Below are 14,985 nucleotides of genomic sequence, written 5' to 3'. Positions count from 1 at the left end.
GCGGGAATGCGTTGCTTTGTCCGTTCCAGTATATCCAGTCGCTGATCTGTAGATTCGGTTCTTGAACTGTCCTATCTACATTCCCTGCCGCTCTCCTCCTCTCTTCGACTGCTGTCCGCAATCACTCAAACTTGATCTCATTTCCTTCGTACAATTGCATGACCGCAGCACGGACAGACTTTTGCCCACACTTACACTCGCTTTCGATGGTATCGCGGGGCATGGTCGCCGCTAGCATTTTCTGCGCAAACCCTATCGTGGAACTCTTCACGATTTTTTTTTTTAATTTCTCCGTGTTTACAGCAACGTCTCTATTTTAAATAACGACATTCGCGCGGGAGACTCCCGTATTAATTCGCTAATTTATTGATCCTCTTTTATAGTTACAGTTTACAATTTGTCCCTTGTTCCTATTCGATACCTTTGCTCAATCTTCTTAGAAGATTCTTTCGTTGCGTAATGGGTCCGACTGGGAATGTAATAGCAAAAATTCTACCAGAGATTACTAGAACGTCCTCTTAATCTTTAACTGTTAATCGTTCTAGGTACGAATTCTGTAAGATTTTTTTAGCGGTTTAAGATCGCCGTGGAATTCAGTAGCGGAAAGGTTAAGTCACGATATCCGTTGCGATATTGGTCGTATTTTTAATGCCCTATACCGACGCCCATGCATTTATCCTACGTACGTCCTGCGGATCGCGTCGGTGTTTAACGTATACGTGTATATATACGTCGCTGACCGTGGAGTCGAAATAAAAGGCATATCAGACATCTGTTTCTGTCCAAGACACGTCGACCGACGAGCCTCGACCCGTCGTTCTCTCCGTAATTGTCTTAATGCCGACGTGATTTACTCCCCCGCGCCGATGTCACTTCTGACAATCACTCCCCGTCCACGTATCAACCGCGTACGCGTAGCATGATCGCGTGTAAGTCTTCATTTTATTCGACGTCAACCCGCTAACCCAGAGACGTCACGCGAACGATATTTTCCATCGGTTTCGACTGGCGATCGGCTACCTTTTTGGCGAACGTGGCAACCTGTTCGGGACATTCAGGACCCTCAGGGGCTGTAGTTATCTTTGTACATAGCTACAGTACTGGTTTGGCAATCCCGAGGTACCCGAGCTATTACGGGGGCCAGTGGGGCCCTAATAGACTACTGGCACAATGAACAATTGTAACAATACTTTCTTACTCGATCTTTTCAGGTTAAGAAAGCATCGGGTAATTTTGATTAATTTCAAAGCGAATAGGTTAAACTCTCGAGGTCGTGGGACAGAGTTTTGTTACAAATATATTCTAGCAATTTTATTTGTAGTAAAAAATAAATCTTTTCAGGTTAGGAAAATATCGACTAATTCTGGATAATTCAATAGTGAATAGGTTAGCCTCTCGAGTTATCGAAATAGTGTCTTGTATTAGTATTAGTATATTGAATAGTGTGAATAGGAAGTAGGAAATAAGGAAATAGTGTTATTTGGACATCAGTTAATATACATGATCGCATTAAATACTTTCGAATGTATTTCACGTTCGCGCTATTTTATTTGGAAAAATCACACACCAGATGGCTCTCGTGTCAAGTTTTCCGACGCGTCTGTTTCGTAGATAATATCTGTTCGCGCCATAAAAAAATGTCTCACTTGCCAAAAGAAACGCTTGCTGACTTCGACAATGTTTATTTGCTACAAATTCTCCACGGGACAGGGGATCACAACAAAGTAACTCGTAAGTGCGCACAGCTAATTAATCATACGTTAGGGTAACATACTACTCCGTTGCATTTTTCCAAATATATTTCATATTCGCGCTACTTGCAGCTACTTAGACATAGTAAATCACGCCAGATGGCTTTCGTCGTGTGTTTTCCGACGTGTCCATTTAAAAAATCTCATTCGTCAGGGAGAAACGCGTGTCAAGTTTAGTAATGTTCGTTTAGTAATGTTCGTTTAGTAATTTATTCGTCGCAAAATTTTTGCGTATCAAGGGGTTAAATTAATTCCGTCGTATCGAAGTAATGGTTCTTTTTTCCTTTAACCTAAACAATCTATCTCGCGAACGCGATCGAATGATCTCGGAACACTACTATAACAGGATCGCCAGATCCTGTTTGCTTTAAATCCAGTCGAGCCGGTCGTTAAGAAACTTCGAATGCCGCGGTGCACCGAACCCTTGCGCAAGTGATTTTTCTTCCGATCGTCCCACGATCGTGGAACAGGATTGCTTGGCGGAAGGTCGCACGTAACAGTTCTAGTCGGTTGTACGTTACCTTAGTTTATTTGAGCATTTAGTTGATAACTCAACTGCATCGCTAATCTTATTCTACGTGCGGTAGTTTACAGGTTTGACGACGTATTCTAATCGACACAGGTGCAACTTGGTTTATGCTTAGTGATTATTAACCGACTTCGAAAAGGAGGAAGTTACTCAATTCGACACGTATATTTTTTTTTCTACTAGATTCGTAATACTTTTACTTATATATGTATTATTTTGACTTTGAAATTCCCCCTCCCTACTATCCCAGGCCCGAAAAAAATTACATCATATGATTGTACCCTACGAACCGAACAATTTTTGTAAATAAATTTTTTTCGTAACTTCAGTGCGTCACGAGATATTTACTTTGCTAGATAAACGAAACACACTGTATAAATATATATATATTTATATTTTAATAAAATTTATATTTGATATCAAATATGTATAATATTATGTAAGACACTAAAAGTATTACGAATATTACGTATATATATATATATATAGAGAGAGAGAGAGAGAGATTCGTAATACTTTTATATATATATGTACTTTCTCACAACAGTTCCTATCATCTTATTATTGACTTGAAAATTTCAAGTCGAAATCGATTGTTGTTAGCGGCGCATTCAGGTAGGGTGCAAGAATTTGACATAAATGTTAGAGAATCATACTTTACGTAAAGGAATTAAATAAACTTTATCCCCGTATCTTTTCTATTAAAATTTTTCTAAAATCTCCGAAGGTATTGCGACAGGCTTTGTTCATTTTTAGTTGCACTCCTTGGAAAATTCCTGGGTGCGCCACTGGTCGGTATGCGAACCGATCGAGGGGCTACTTCTAGCGGGCAATTAAGGAACCAGCGAATGTATATGACCCGAGCAGGAGGAAGAAGGTCTAGCTTCTTCCACGCGTTCCAAGAAAAACGAGCTACCAGTGAAACGTGCTCGCGCAATATATGGCCTATTCCAGCGACTGTCTCGTTAACTGGTCGGTCACCTCCTATAGCCCCTTAGCCACTTTCGGGAAGTCCTGGTATTCCAGATAACAACAAAAAAAAAAAAAAAAATGTTGCCAGTATACTCTTATCGGGAGCGTAGTCCGTGCGAAAGAACGCGTACACACCGTTCGCCGGCGTAGAAGTTTGTCGACGGATTTTTTTCCTTCGGGACGGTTACAGCTGGCCGTTACTCGACTTGAATCTCCATTTAGATAATTATTTAGACAACTAGCATTATTTAGATACATGGAGCCATTATAAATGGATTTTGATTCCAAAAATTCATCCAGGTCGGTATTATTCGTTGTTCGTAATATCCGTCGGTGAGCTTTTATTCATTCGAATCTTCATCAAGTTTTCGTCTAACCAAGACTTCTTTCGTGGTCGGATAAAATTCCACCGCGATCTGTATCCCGCTCTCGACTACGGTTTGGCGTCGTACACTTTGCATCCGATTCGTTTGAATCGATATTCTTGCATACTCGCAGCCGTAGTTTAATCGCTGCGTTACGGAGATTAATCGTTCGCTAGATACGGGGAAGACAAGTTGGCGGGTAATGTATGCGTATATGCCGCGGCGAATTTATGCGGCTACGTTGGTAACACGGTGTACATAGGAAACGTGGGGTTTGTTAACACATGGTCGTGTACGTTACCATCGGAGGTCGTATCGTTTGGATGACTGTATTTTTTTATGTTAATTAAATAAATAGTCGGGACAAGCATTATTTATCTGTATTGAGGAGAACGAGTAAAAAAAAAAAAAAATAAATATACATGTCGAATCGAGTAACCTCCTCCTTTTCGAAGTCCGTTAAAAATTCTACGATGCTACGAGCACGTGCCTAGGGGTAGAGAAGCGAGGTTCCGAGTTAGGGTCGTTCGAAAGGTCTTGGTTAAAATTCTAGGCTTCGAATAAATCTGAAGTTTGCCGATATGTTTGTCTCTTTTGAACATTTTCCGAAGAAGGAAGCGAGACAAACCCATCGGCAAACTTCAAATTTATTCGAAGCCTAGGGTCTCGCCTATCTCTGGTTTGAGGTTGGACCTTTTCGGGGTTCCAGGCTTTCATTTCCGGTTCGGAAGTTACCAATCGCTCTCTCTTAGAACTTTGTTGACCTGAATATAAATCGGAATACGAGCGCGATAGAAAATTGATTAGATATCTCGTGTATTTTTCTAAACGCAATAATACAGGGTGTCCCAAAAATGTTCATCCCCAGCGATGGAAATCAGCGACCCCGCTACAGGTACGTTTGAAAATATCTTTCGACGCAGCGCAGCGATTGGAGGGGAGGGCGTGTGGTGGGTCGGAGAGGGGGTAGGAGGATGCTGGTAGCGGCAACCCCGCGCGCGAAGGTTGCTGGCTGCGTGGACTCGGAGGGATGGTAGAGTGGCACAGAGCAAGGGGGAGGCTGTGCGGAGAGAGGGTAGAGCGGTAGCGGTTCTCGCGGCAGCAACACGTAGTAGACGGTAGCACCGCGACGAGGACGCACACGGCTCGTGCACGTTTCGCTGGTTACTCGTTAGACTCGGTTCGAGCCCACGCAGTAAACTCTCGACTCCGGTGGCGCAGTCGCGTTACGCGTTATATATCTTTTCGTATCTCTAGACCGCTTGCAGAGCATAGTCACCACTACACCACCATCGCCACTACCATCGTCGCCGTCACCACCACCTGCACCATCCGGCGTGTCCGCACACGCGTAACGTCACCAGGACCGTTGCACCGTCGAGTCGCCCCTTGGAAGACGAGTCCCGGTAGCGAACGTTTCGTATCCTCGACGCGGCGATAAGTGAGTAATCTTTATTTTATCCACGAGTCACGTTTTTTCTTTTCACTCTCGAAACGATCGTCGATCGCCGATACGAGAAACGATGGTAGGTAGTTTCGGGTCGTTGGAAAACGCGAACGAACGGCGAACACGTTCAACCCGAGTCCCATCGCGGTTCGCTCTATGCGCTCTCCGTGTATTCCCATCGATTTTCCACGGCAAGACCCGCCCTGTAATTCACCGTTCTCTCTTTCTCCCTGTCTGTTCCCCCGCAACCCCCGCGCCCGCGCTGTCACTTGACGTCTACGGTGCGAAATCGAATTTTGTCGCGATTTGGGGGGGGGACACGAGATACGCGATATACCCGTCTATCATGGAAACGCGAGCGTAATATTTCCCTCGATTATCGGGGGAAGGGGAGGGAACGCGTCTGGGGATCCTTTTTCAGCGAGCGCGCGCCGTGTGTTTTGCTGTCGACGATCGATGGACTTCTCTCTATCGGCTTCTCTCTCTCTCTCACCCTCTATCGCTGAATCGCGGCTGGGGCTGTTTTCGTTCCGACGCGATACGTTGGATAGACTTGCCTCCCGATGGACCCGAGCGCGTCTCGCCTATCGATTCTCGATGGAATAGGGAGATCGAAGTCCGATCGCGGTCGACCCGTACCCGCGAGAAATTTTCTTCGCGTGCCCGGACGAAAAAGTGCGAGGATATCCGCGATCGGTCCGTCTGTTCTGCTTATGAAGCAATTTTTTTCTTTTTGCCTCCACTTTCTTTACCGACTCGATCTTTTTGTACGATCCGTTTTACGTTACTACTTTTTCTTAGTTTTAGTTCAAGTTTTTTCTTTTTATGCGTCTCGATATTTATCTGTTCCATATTAGTCGGAGTCGGGATGTTCCTGATTTGTTACGACTCTACTATTTTTTTACTTTAAGAAACGGCGAAAATTATCGAAATATTTAGTTGTTTCACCGAACGGAAACGAGTAGTCTATTACGTATAGAAACGTTTTAAATTACTACTTTTGCTTAGTTTTAGTTCATGTTCTTCTTTTTATGATTCTCGATATTCATCTGTTCGATATCAATCGGAGTCGGGATGTTCCTGATTTGTTACGACTCTACTATTTTTTACTCTAGGAAATGGTGAGAATTATTAACCCTTTGCGCTCGAGTGGCGCCTCTAGGGCGACATATGTAATTTAAAAGTGATTCTTTTGAACGTACAATTACAATTTTACCTACATCAGAATACAGTTAATTATTAATCGAAATAATAATATATCGAGTGACGAATATTCGTAGACGTTTCTTTTCGAAGTATAGTTTTTGGTTTTACAGAAATTTATTACAAAAATGGACCGGTTTCGATTCTATAGAGAAATGCCTCGAGCGCAAAGGGTTAAAATATTTGCTATATTAATATTATAATATTAGCTGTTCCACCAAACACAAACGAGTAGTCTGTTACGTATAGAAACGAATTCCGTGCCGCTATATTCAAACGTTTGTAACTCTTAGATCGAAAAGTTTTCCGGTTATTTATTCGCCACGGTGGAAAAGTATTTCGTGACGAGCGATTATTCCAACGTCCTTTCCAGTGTTGTTAGAGCTCGATGTTTACGATACGTTCAGCGTTTCTTGTTTGCGCGCGCCTAAGGTTGTTTTGCTCGCGAAGGGTAAGGGGATATCGGGCTGCTTCTCGAATTACAGCGGACGAACTCTATGGAAGAATTCATCGCAAGAAACTTCGCCGACGTGCATACGTACAGCGTTGGCAAGAACGCGAGTAGTTTTTACGAGGGTGCTCGAGTTTATCGCCGATGGTAACCGACAATCCGGGCAAAGAAAAATAATTGGTCGATAACTGGTCGTCGATTAATCCAACCCGGTACAGTTTATTCATCCGTACACGTTTCGCGAGGTTTTGTGTGCTCTTCGGCAGGGAAGAAAATGTTCCATTCTCCGATTCCGTAAACAGAGATATTACGAGGATGTACATATGCAGTCAGTCGTATAAGTATTTGTACAGGAAGCAATTGAAAATAAAACTTCATATATTCATTTTATTAATAAACTTTAGGGGAAGAAATAATCAACCAACATTCCTACATATTTTTAGTGTAGAATTTGCGTAAATTAAAGTTTATTAGTTTTAATGTCAACCTCTTATGTATCTCTTTTCTTATTGATTTTATTTTAAATTGTATAAGTTGTATAAGTATTTGTACCTTCTATGTGTATTAAAAAAAATTGTCTAAATTACATTGGCTGAATGATTTCGAGTAAATTTATTATTATAAGAATCCTGAATGAAGCTCCTGAATGAAGTTTATTCAGAGAAAGTTAGGTTAACTTATCGATAAATAAATTACCGATTGTATATTTATATTTGAACAAAGTAAGAAAATTTGAAGAGACACGCAGGATGATTAAATATTCGAGTAACTTTCGACCCATACAAATTTATACGAAATAAATTCCTGGAATCGGATTTTCTTTAACAGAAAAATTGATCAGGTCTGCGCGTGAGCCACGGTTATGTTCGTTTTATTTACTTCCTTTTCCAACCTTTCTGTCTGAGGGATCTTTAGAAAATTCGAATGTCGAGGTACAATGAGGCATTGAGGAGAAAGAGCATCGTTATTACGAATATCGATATTACGAATACATTTCGATATGAAGTTCCCTATTTACGCGGTATTCCTTCTTCAATGCCGCCTTGTATTCGAGGGGCACGAAATCGACTCGTTACGGATAAGAGACCACCCTTTAGCTTCGGATAGGTGGAGACCTTGAGACGGATTCGAGTTATCGTTAACGTAGATAGCAAAATATATCGTAGCATCCGCGTCTTCCATTCCCGAGAATAAGGAGCGAAACGAGAACAACGCAGAGAAGTACGAAACGCAGGGTATACGGGATTGGTCTTGTAGGTAAAACGCTCGACTGTGGATCCGAGGATCGTGGCTTCGAATCTCCGTGGGTCTTTACTTATTTTTCTTCATAAATCAACAGTAAATATTACTATACTGTTTGCACAGTTATTCGATTCCTTCGTGGATGGCGTGTCTCGAAAGTCGAAATATCGAGATTACAAAATGGAGGAGAATATCCTTCGAAATCGATCCCGGGATATCTGGACGATTCAAATCTCGAATTATATTCAAGTCTGGATGATTCAACGATACGTTCTTGTACGGTTATTCGTTTTCTTCGTGGACGGCGTGTCTCGAAAGTCGAAATATCGAAATTACAAAATGGAGGAACGTCTCGAATTACGTCTCATTTACGTCTGACGATTTAACGATACGTTCTAACGACGGTTCAGCAGAAAATTGGCAGTTCTTAGGAAAGTTTACCGTCGGTGCAACGAGTACGCTACTTTAAGAACACCTTATTCCATAAAAAAAAGTGATCGTACACACGGTTCACGCACATCGACCCGCATAGACACACACCCGTACACGTCTCTCGGCGTTTTACACAACAAGGTCTGCTTCGATATGAGAAGTGCGATACACGTATATCGCGTAGGCTTCGCGGTAGCGATGTTTAACGATTTTTCGAGCCGCGTGCGTCACCCCCCTTCGTGTTAATTCATTATAGGATCGAGTAGGCGGCGTGATGTTGCAACAACCCTTTGAAGCAAACGCACGGGAAAACATGTCGATAACGGGACGCACACCGATCATTTTACGTACCCTTCGATCACGGGTAAATTCCAGCTCGTTGTTCGGAACAAAACGAGGAACGAACTAAAGCGATTAGTGACGCTACCCGACGCGCTATGGTCCCGTGGATCTTGCTTTTCGGGTGCAAAACGCGACCGTGTAACTCGATGTGTTTCGCGCCGAACACGATACGAATATTCAACTACGGGAACATTCGACTCCGAATCGATCGTCTAGAGAGTAGATCCTTCCGAAAGGGTTGGCGATTTTTTCGCTAATTCTCACCCGATACAAATTTATAAAATATAAATTCCTACAATTGCGTGTATGATATCTCTACGGACATAGATCGAAAGTATACGGGATCTAGTTATACAGGGTGTCCCAAAATTGTTGGAAGTCCTTGAAGAGGGTGATTCGGGAGGTGATTTGAAACAACTTTTTCCTTGGCGAAAATGTTGTCCGAGGCTTCGTTGAGGAGATATTAAGAGAAAGGCCCCGACCAATCGGAGCGCGAGTATGCCGGGTGGGCGGCCGCGGTAGCGTTCGCTACGCGCTCTGATTGGTCGAGGCCTTTCTTTTAATATCTCCTTAACGAAACCTCGGACAAAATTTTCGCTAAGGAAAAAGTTGTTTCAAATCACCTCCCGAACCACCCCTTTCGAGGTGTTACAACATTTTTGGGACACCCTGTATCCAGTTGGGATACGGTAAATAATAAAACAATATTACGTATCGGTTTTCAACACGAGACGTATTTCGTAGCGAATCGATGCGAAATCGATTCCAGGAGTTCGAGGCATTCCTACCACCCGGAACGCTGAAAAACTTTTTTATTTACAAGTTTCCAGCCACGCGTGCCGTGTACCGCGAACATTTTCCGCTGGACTTCGGTAGAGGGTACCCGACAATAGCCTCCCGTACCTGAATTAACATTCAGAGAGGGTTGGTAATTAGACGGAACAAGCATGTCTGTTCCACTGCGCGATACTCGTTCGGTGAAAATAGCGCGGCCGGACAAAGGGCTTCGGTAATTGTTTACTAGTCTATTGTACAGATGTTTGGGGGAATTGTGAAAACGGAATTAGAATACGGAGATAGGAATGACCGAAGTGACTTCGAGGGTTAACCCGTTCGAACGAGTTCGGTGGCAAATTATCCGAGGAGGTTAAATATCAGGTCTAGGTTAATTTAATTTAATATTAGGTTAGGTTTAGTTCCGTGTCTTTGTATTCGTCGTTCGAATGCGTCGCATCTGCTCTCGAATAATCCAGAAACGCAAACACCCCTTCTTGAGACGACTTTCAGCACAGAAGCCAGCATTATGCACGCGAAGGCACGTCGTATTTATAAACTGTACTTTTTTCTTCTCCGCTACGGCCGTGTTTACGTTCGACGCAGCTTTCTTAACGGTCCGGGCGCGTTGTTCTCCTTTTATTGGATTCGTGTAAACAGCAGTATCGAGTTTCGGTGGCCGTCGAAGTAACGCGAACGTGAAATACGGTCGATCGTGTTAGGGGAGAAAAGAAAGAGCGAGTCCTGTGCGAGCGATAGCGCGATGGAGAATTAACGTCGATTGGAAAAAAAAGAGAGAGAGAGAGGAGGAGAAAAAGGGTCGACGACGCTTCCAACCATCGCGAACGAATTAAGTTAGGCGAGAGCAATTCGATGGGAAATTGCGTGCAATATTTGCCGCAGCCGTGACGAAATCGTATTACCACGATGGATAAAGATAGAAAGATGGGATACGTGCGAGGCAATTCGTAACGCCGTGGTGTGGCGTGTCGAGAAAGGTTTGAAAAAGGTTTCGCGATGACACTGTGACACGCGTATCTTTCGGGAGATCTCCGGGAGACTCCGTGGCGCTCGTCCTACGGAAATCGTCGCCATTTTCTTTTACTGGCGTACGCGAATAACCCGAACGTACGCGGCTCAACCGATTTGAAATTAGTGTTGCTAACCGTTTGCGCTCTTTGTTTTAGGCCGAACGCACATGGGAGCAACCGATTTGAAATTAGTGTTGGAAACCGTTTGCGCTCTTTGTTTTATATCTATCGTTCCTTGCAAATATCTTATTACTCTTTCGAGACAATTCCATAATTTCTTTATTCCTTTTATTTGTATAACGACTCGAAATACTTATGGCTACACATGTATCAAACAACCGATACATTAAACAACCGATAGCATTCCGACAAGGTGCATCATATTCTTCGTCTGAATCGAGAGCTGCATAATTAAGTTTACTTTCTAAAGGAACATTTAGTCGATTATAACGAAACTGTTGCACCAGTTGCAAGGATTTCTAGTTTCAGGTTTATAATCGCTTTTGCGAATCAATTAAGTAAATAATATTATTCGTACAACACTTTTCCAAACGTGGCGCAAAAATTCCGTTCCGTACTTTCGATTCATTTTTGAACGACAATTTGCTGAATTAATGAAAATCGTCGGTCGCATAGTTGGCGAAACACCCAGCGCAATTGGTATGCGTTCCAGATAAGGAAGCCGAGTTTCGACCGAACTGGGTCGAATAAGTAACATCGTCTTAAGAAGAGACGCGTGTTTAAACGTATCATTGCCCCCTATCGCCGTATCGCATTTCCCTCTTTAATCAACCCTAATTTACGCTGCGCATCTGGCGACACAGTTGTCGCTAATTCGCCGGCGTCTCGCGTTCTAAGCAATTTATCGTATCGGCCGTTATCGTTCCCATCGCGGTCCCGGTGTATCGTCATCGAGACTTATCGGTCACGGATTCCCAATCCGGACCTATGTCCCGGTACGTTGCGTCCTCGCGTATCGCCCGGCGCGCGTGCAACGGACTCTTTTCGACCGGGGAGGCTTTCGTTGAAAAAGTCCGTCTGTGATACGTTCGCAATTGACCCGAAAAAAGCTCTGCAAATAAAAAAAAAAAAATGGAAAAAAAAGAAAGAAAGAAAGAAAGTAAAAAAGAACGAAGGGAAAAAGAGTTTGAACAAATGGGGCTGAAAATGACGACGTAACGACCACCGCGAAACGGAAACGAGCGAAATTCCCATTTAGGTACAAGTTTCGAGTAACGACGAAGAATTCGAAATTTCCGGGATGAGTGAAATTCACGAATGCCTTTCGCGGGGAATTTATTCTCGAACTGAAATCGAAGTATCGGACGTAGATATCGATTCCGTGTCTTTTATTTGGTATTATTATTTCAATTAATAATTAGCTGTATTCCGAAATAAGTAAAATTGATATTGTACGTTCTAAAAATCACTTTCAAGTTACGTATGTGCAAAGGGTTAAGAATCGCTGGGTCAGCGTCTATGAATTTCAATGTCGAACTTCCGCTGATATTCACGATAACCTTCCCCGCATGGATTCTTTATTCCACCCCGGAGACGTGCAACAGCGATCCCGAGAAAAAGCTCGCTAAACGGTCGTTCCGACATCCGGTTAGGTTCGTCGTATATCGCGCGAAGTGTCGATTTTCCCTTAACGTCGCGGGTGCGTCGGTTTCCGGTTAGCTTGGTCGATAATTTATCGAGCGCGCGTGCTAACGAATTCGATCGGTAAAACGTGCTCTATCGAGCCACACACACACTCTTTCTCTCTCTCTCTCCTTCGCGTCAGTCGTAACCGTTTCTCCAGAGAGAAACCAATTTGCGACGATTCGAAACACACTCTCTCTCTCTCTCTCTCTCTCTCTCTCTCTCTCTCTCTCTCTCTCTTCCCTCCCGTCTGGCAACAAATTTATTTGCGTCGACAGAAACACGTCCGAGCATCGACGACCCGAGTGTTTGCGAAGTAAATCATTGAACGCCACCAGAAAACGCCTCGCTCCCTTCGCGCGCGTCGCGCGGGTGGTAGACGTCGCATAAAGCAGAAAATGCGGTTTCGTTTCGCGGGGATATATCGCGTATGTAAATGTCCCACAGTTTACACCGTTCCGTTCCTCCTTTTACCTTTATAATGGACGCCTTAGCTTCCTGCTGCTTTCTCGACGGGGAAAATGTATACGTTACGACCTGGGTTTTAAGCGAGCATTACCTCCCCCGCAATGTATGGGCTGTCCCAAAATACGCGGCGCAATTTGAGAGGGCTAGACAGAGACGGCTGCAGGTTTACACGAGTAAAAGCGACGTCTAGCGATTTATCGCGGTAATTCGTTCGGTCCGACGGTAGTTTCGAAGATATGTATTCGCGGAGATACGGTTCGTTGTAATTATATACTTATCGCGAAGGATACGGAAACCTCTTTCCAAATCAGAAATTACGTACGTTACTAATCGACATTATTTCTCTCGATTCTTATTCTTACTCTTCTTCTTATTCTTATTTTTATTCACGTTCGTACAATACGCGGGTAATTTACAAACAGTCTACAGTTTCGATCGCCTTAAATACCGTTTCGGACGATTCGATTTTTCGTCGACGAAACGGTTCGCCCGGAAACTGTCGATAAATTTCTGTTTCTTTCGTTCCACGTGGATGTAGGCATTCCGCGAATTTCAGAGTTTTTATGCGAGGCATCCCCGAGTGCTGCTACTCTTGAAGCTATTCACGATCGCAGTTATCAAAGGAGCACTTAACCTATTAAGTGCCACAAGCGTTCCGGTGCGTTTGTTATTCTATCCGCGAGGCGGCCTATGAACATGTCGCTACGTTTCCGGTTTTCCTCCGCCGTGCACGCGTCTACCGTCGGCTTGATGGCTGTTGTTATTGTTACGCAACGGGCCATTTGTTAATTAACGAAACGTGTTCGTACACGTTTTTATAATATTCGATATCGGTTATCGGGTTGAGAGTTAAGTTAGGGAATATAAAAATTCGTTGCGACAGAGATCTGTTTGAGAATCGACGAGCCTGATACAGTCTTTAACGTAACGAAATGACGAGTAAATACAGGGTGTCCCAAAAATGTTGTAACACCTTGAAAGGTGTGGTTCGGGAGGTGATTTGAAACAACTTTTTCCTTAGCGAAAATGTTGTCCGAGGCTCCGTTGAGGAGATATTAACGAAAAGGCCCCGACCAATCAGCGCGCGTAGCCAACGCTACCGCGGCCGCCCACCCGGCATACTCGCGCTCTGATTGGTCGGGGCCTTTCTCTTAATATCTCCTCAACGAAGCCTCGGACAACATTTTCGCCAAGGAAAAAGTTGTTTCAAATCACCTCCCGAACCACCTTCTTCAAAGACCTCCAACATTTTTCGGACACTCTGTATTTCTGATTAAAGTTACTCACACATTTCTACAGTTAATGTCCAAATGTTAATGTCCAAATGTTAATGTCCAAATGTTAATGTCCAAATAGTTGTATATTATGTCCAACTATTTCTCCTATTTTAAAAGTCACCCTCGAGCGGTGTTCGGAATCGTAGCAGCCATAATGGCTCGCTGAGAAACGACGCAGGGGTTTTGTTGCTCGGGGGCAAAGGAAAAGCCAAGTGTCTCGGGTTCGGTTGGGTCTCATCGAACCGCCGGAAGACATCCTACCGGAAATACTGGCATATGTAAACGAACGGTCTCTCCTCCCCGTCGAGCTCTTCCTTCCTTGTCGTCGTTTCGAGGCGGGTTTCATTTTCCTAGCATCACGGCATGGAAAATGGATCGTCCCTTGTCGATCTCAATGGAAAGGTTCGTTTTCACGAGACGTAAAGCCGCGACTCGTGTTCGACAGAATATTAATGGACCTCGGTTATTTGTGCCATTCGAGGTAAATATAAATTAAGGGAAAACGGTACAAAGATTTACATAAATTCGTAAATATAGGAGATAAAAGGTCAGAAATCTGTCTCAGGAATTTTCGATATAGAAAGAGACATTTTATTTCGAAGAGAGATAGACGATGTTCGACGTTGCAAGCTTTTCCTTATATTGAGATTCGGCAGTGGTTCAAGATTGATACGCTCGCGATTGAAGCAGCTCCGGGGATAACGGGTATGCATTGGCGTTATTACGCGATGTTCGTGTATTTGGATGCGGATTACCGTCGTGGATATCGAAGTCATTAGACACAGATGAAACCCAGCCAATACCGACGTCGATGTCATGACTCGCGCGATACAGTCGATGTAATCGGTTAGGACGCGCACGGGTGTGATTACTTTGACATTGTTACTTCCGCAATTGATAACCCTCTCGTTAAAGTCAAAGCGAAATTCCAATGTAAAATTCAGAATTCTACGCCCGATATGCAGCTACCATTACAAAATTCAATATCGGTGCAATGTTTTCATATCTCGTTACAAAATGAGATTTTAAACAAATTTAAAAAAAGTACTTTTCTCGA

At 43.5% G+C, this 14,985-nt stretch overlaps 1 protein-coding gene across 1 annotated transcript in view; it reads right to left on the bottom strand.

The window, feature by feature from the left end:
• Positions 1-14,985, bottom strand: part of LOC128885058 (uncharacterized) — a 90,564-nt gene that overhangs the window by 33,429 nt on the left and 42,150 nt on the right. The window lies entirely within an intron of this gene.

The sequence above is a fragment of the Hylaeus volcanicus genome, chromosome 2 (genome assembly GCF_026283585.1).
Source record: "Hylaeus volcanicus isolate JK05 chromosome 2, UHH_iyHylVolc1.0_haploid, whole genome shotgun sequence".
NCBI lineage: Eukaryota > Metazoa > Arthropoda > Insecta > Hymenoptera > Colletidae > Hylaeus > Hylaeus volcanicus.
Note: the sequence above shows the minus strand (reverse complement) of the source record. Positions and strands in the feature narration are given on the sequence as shown.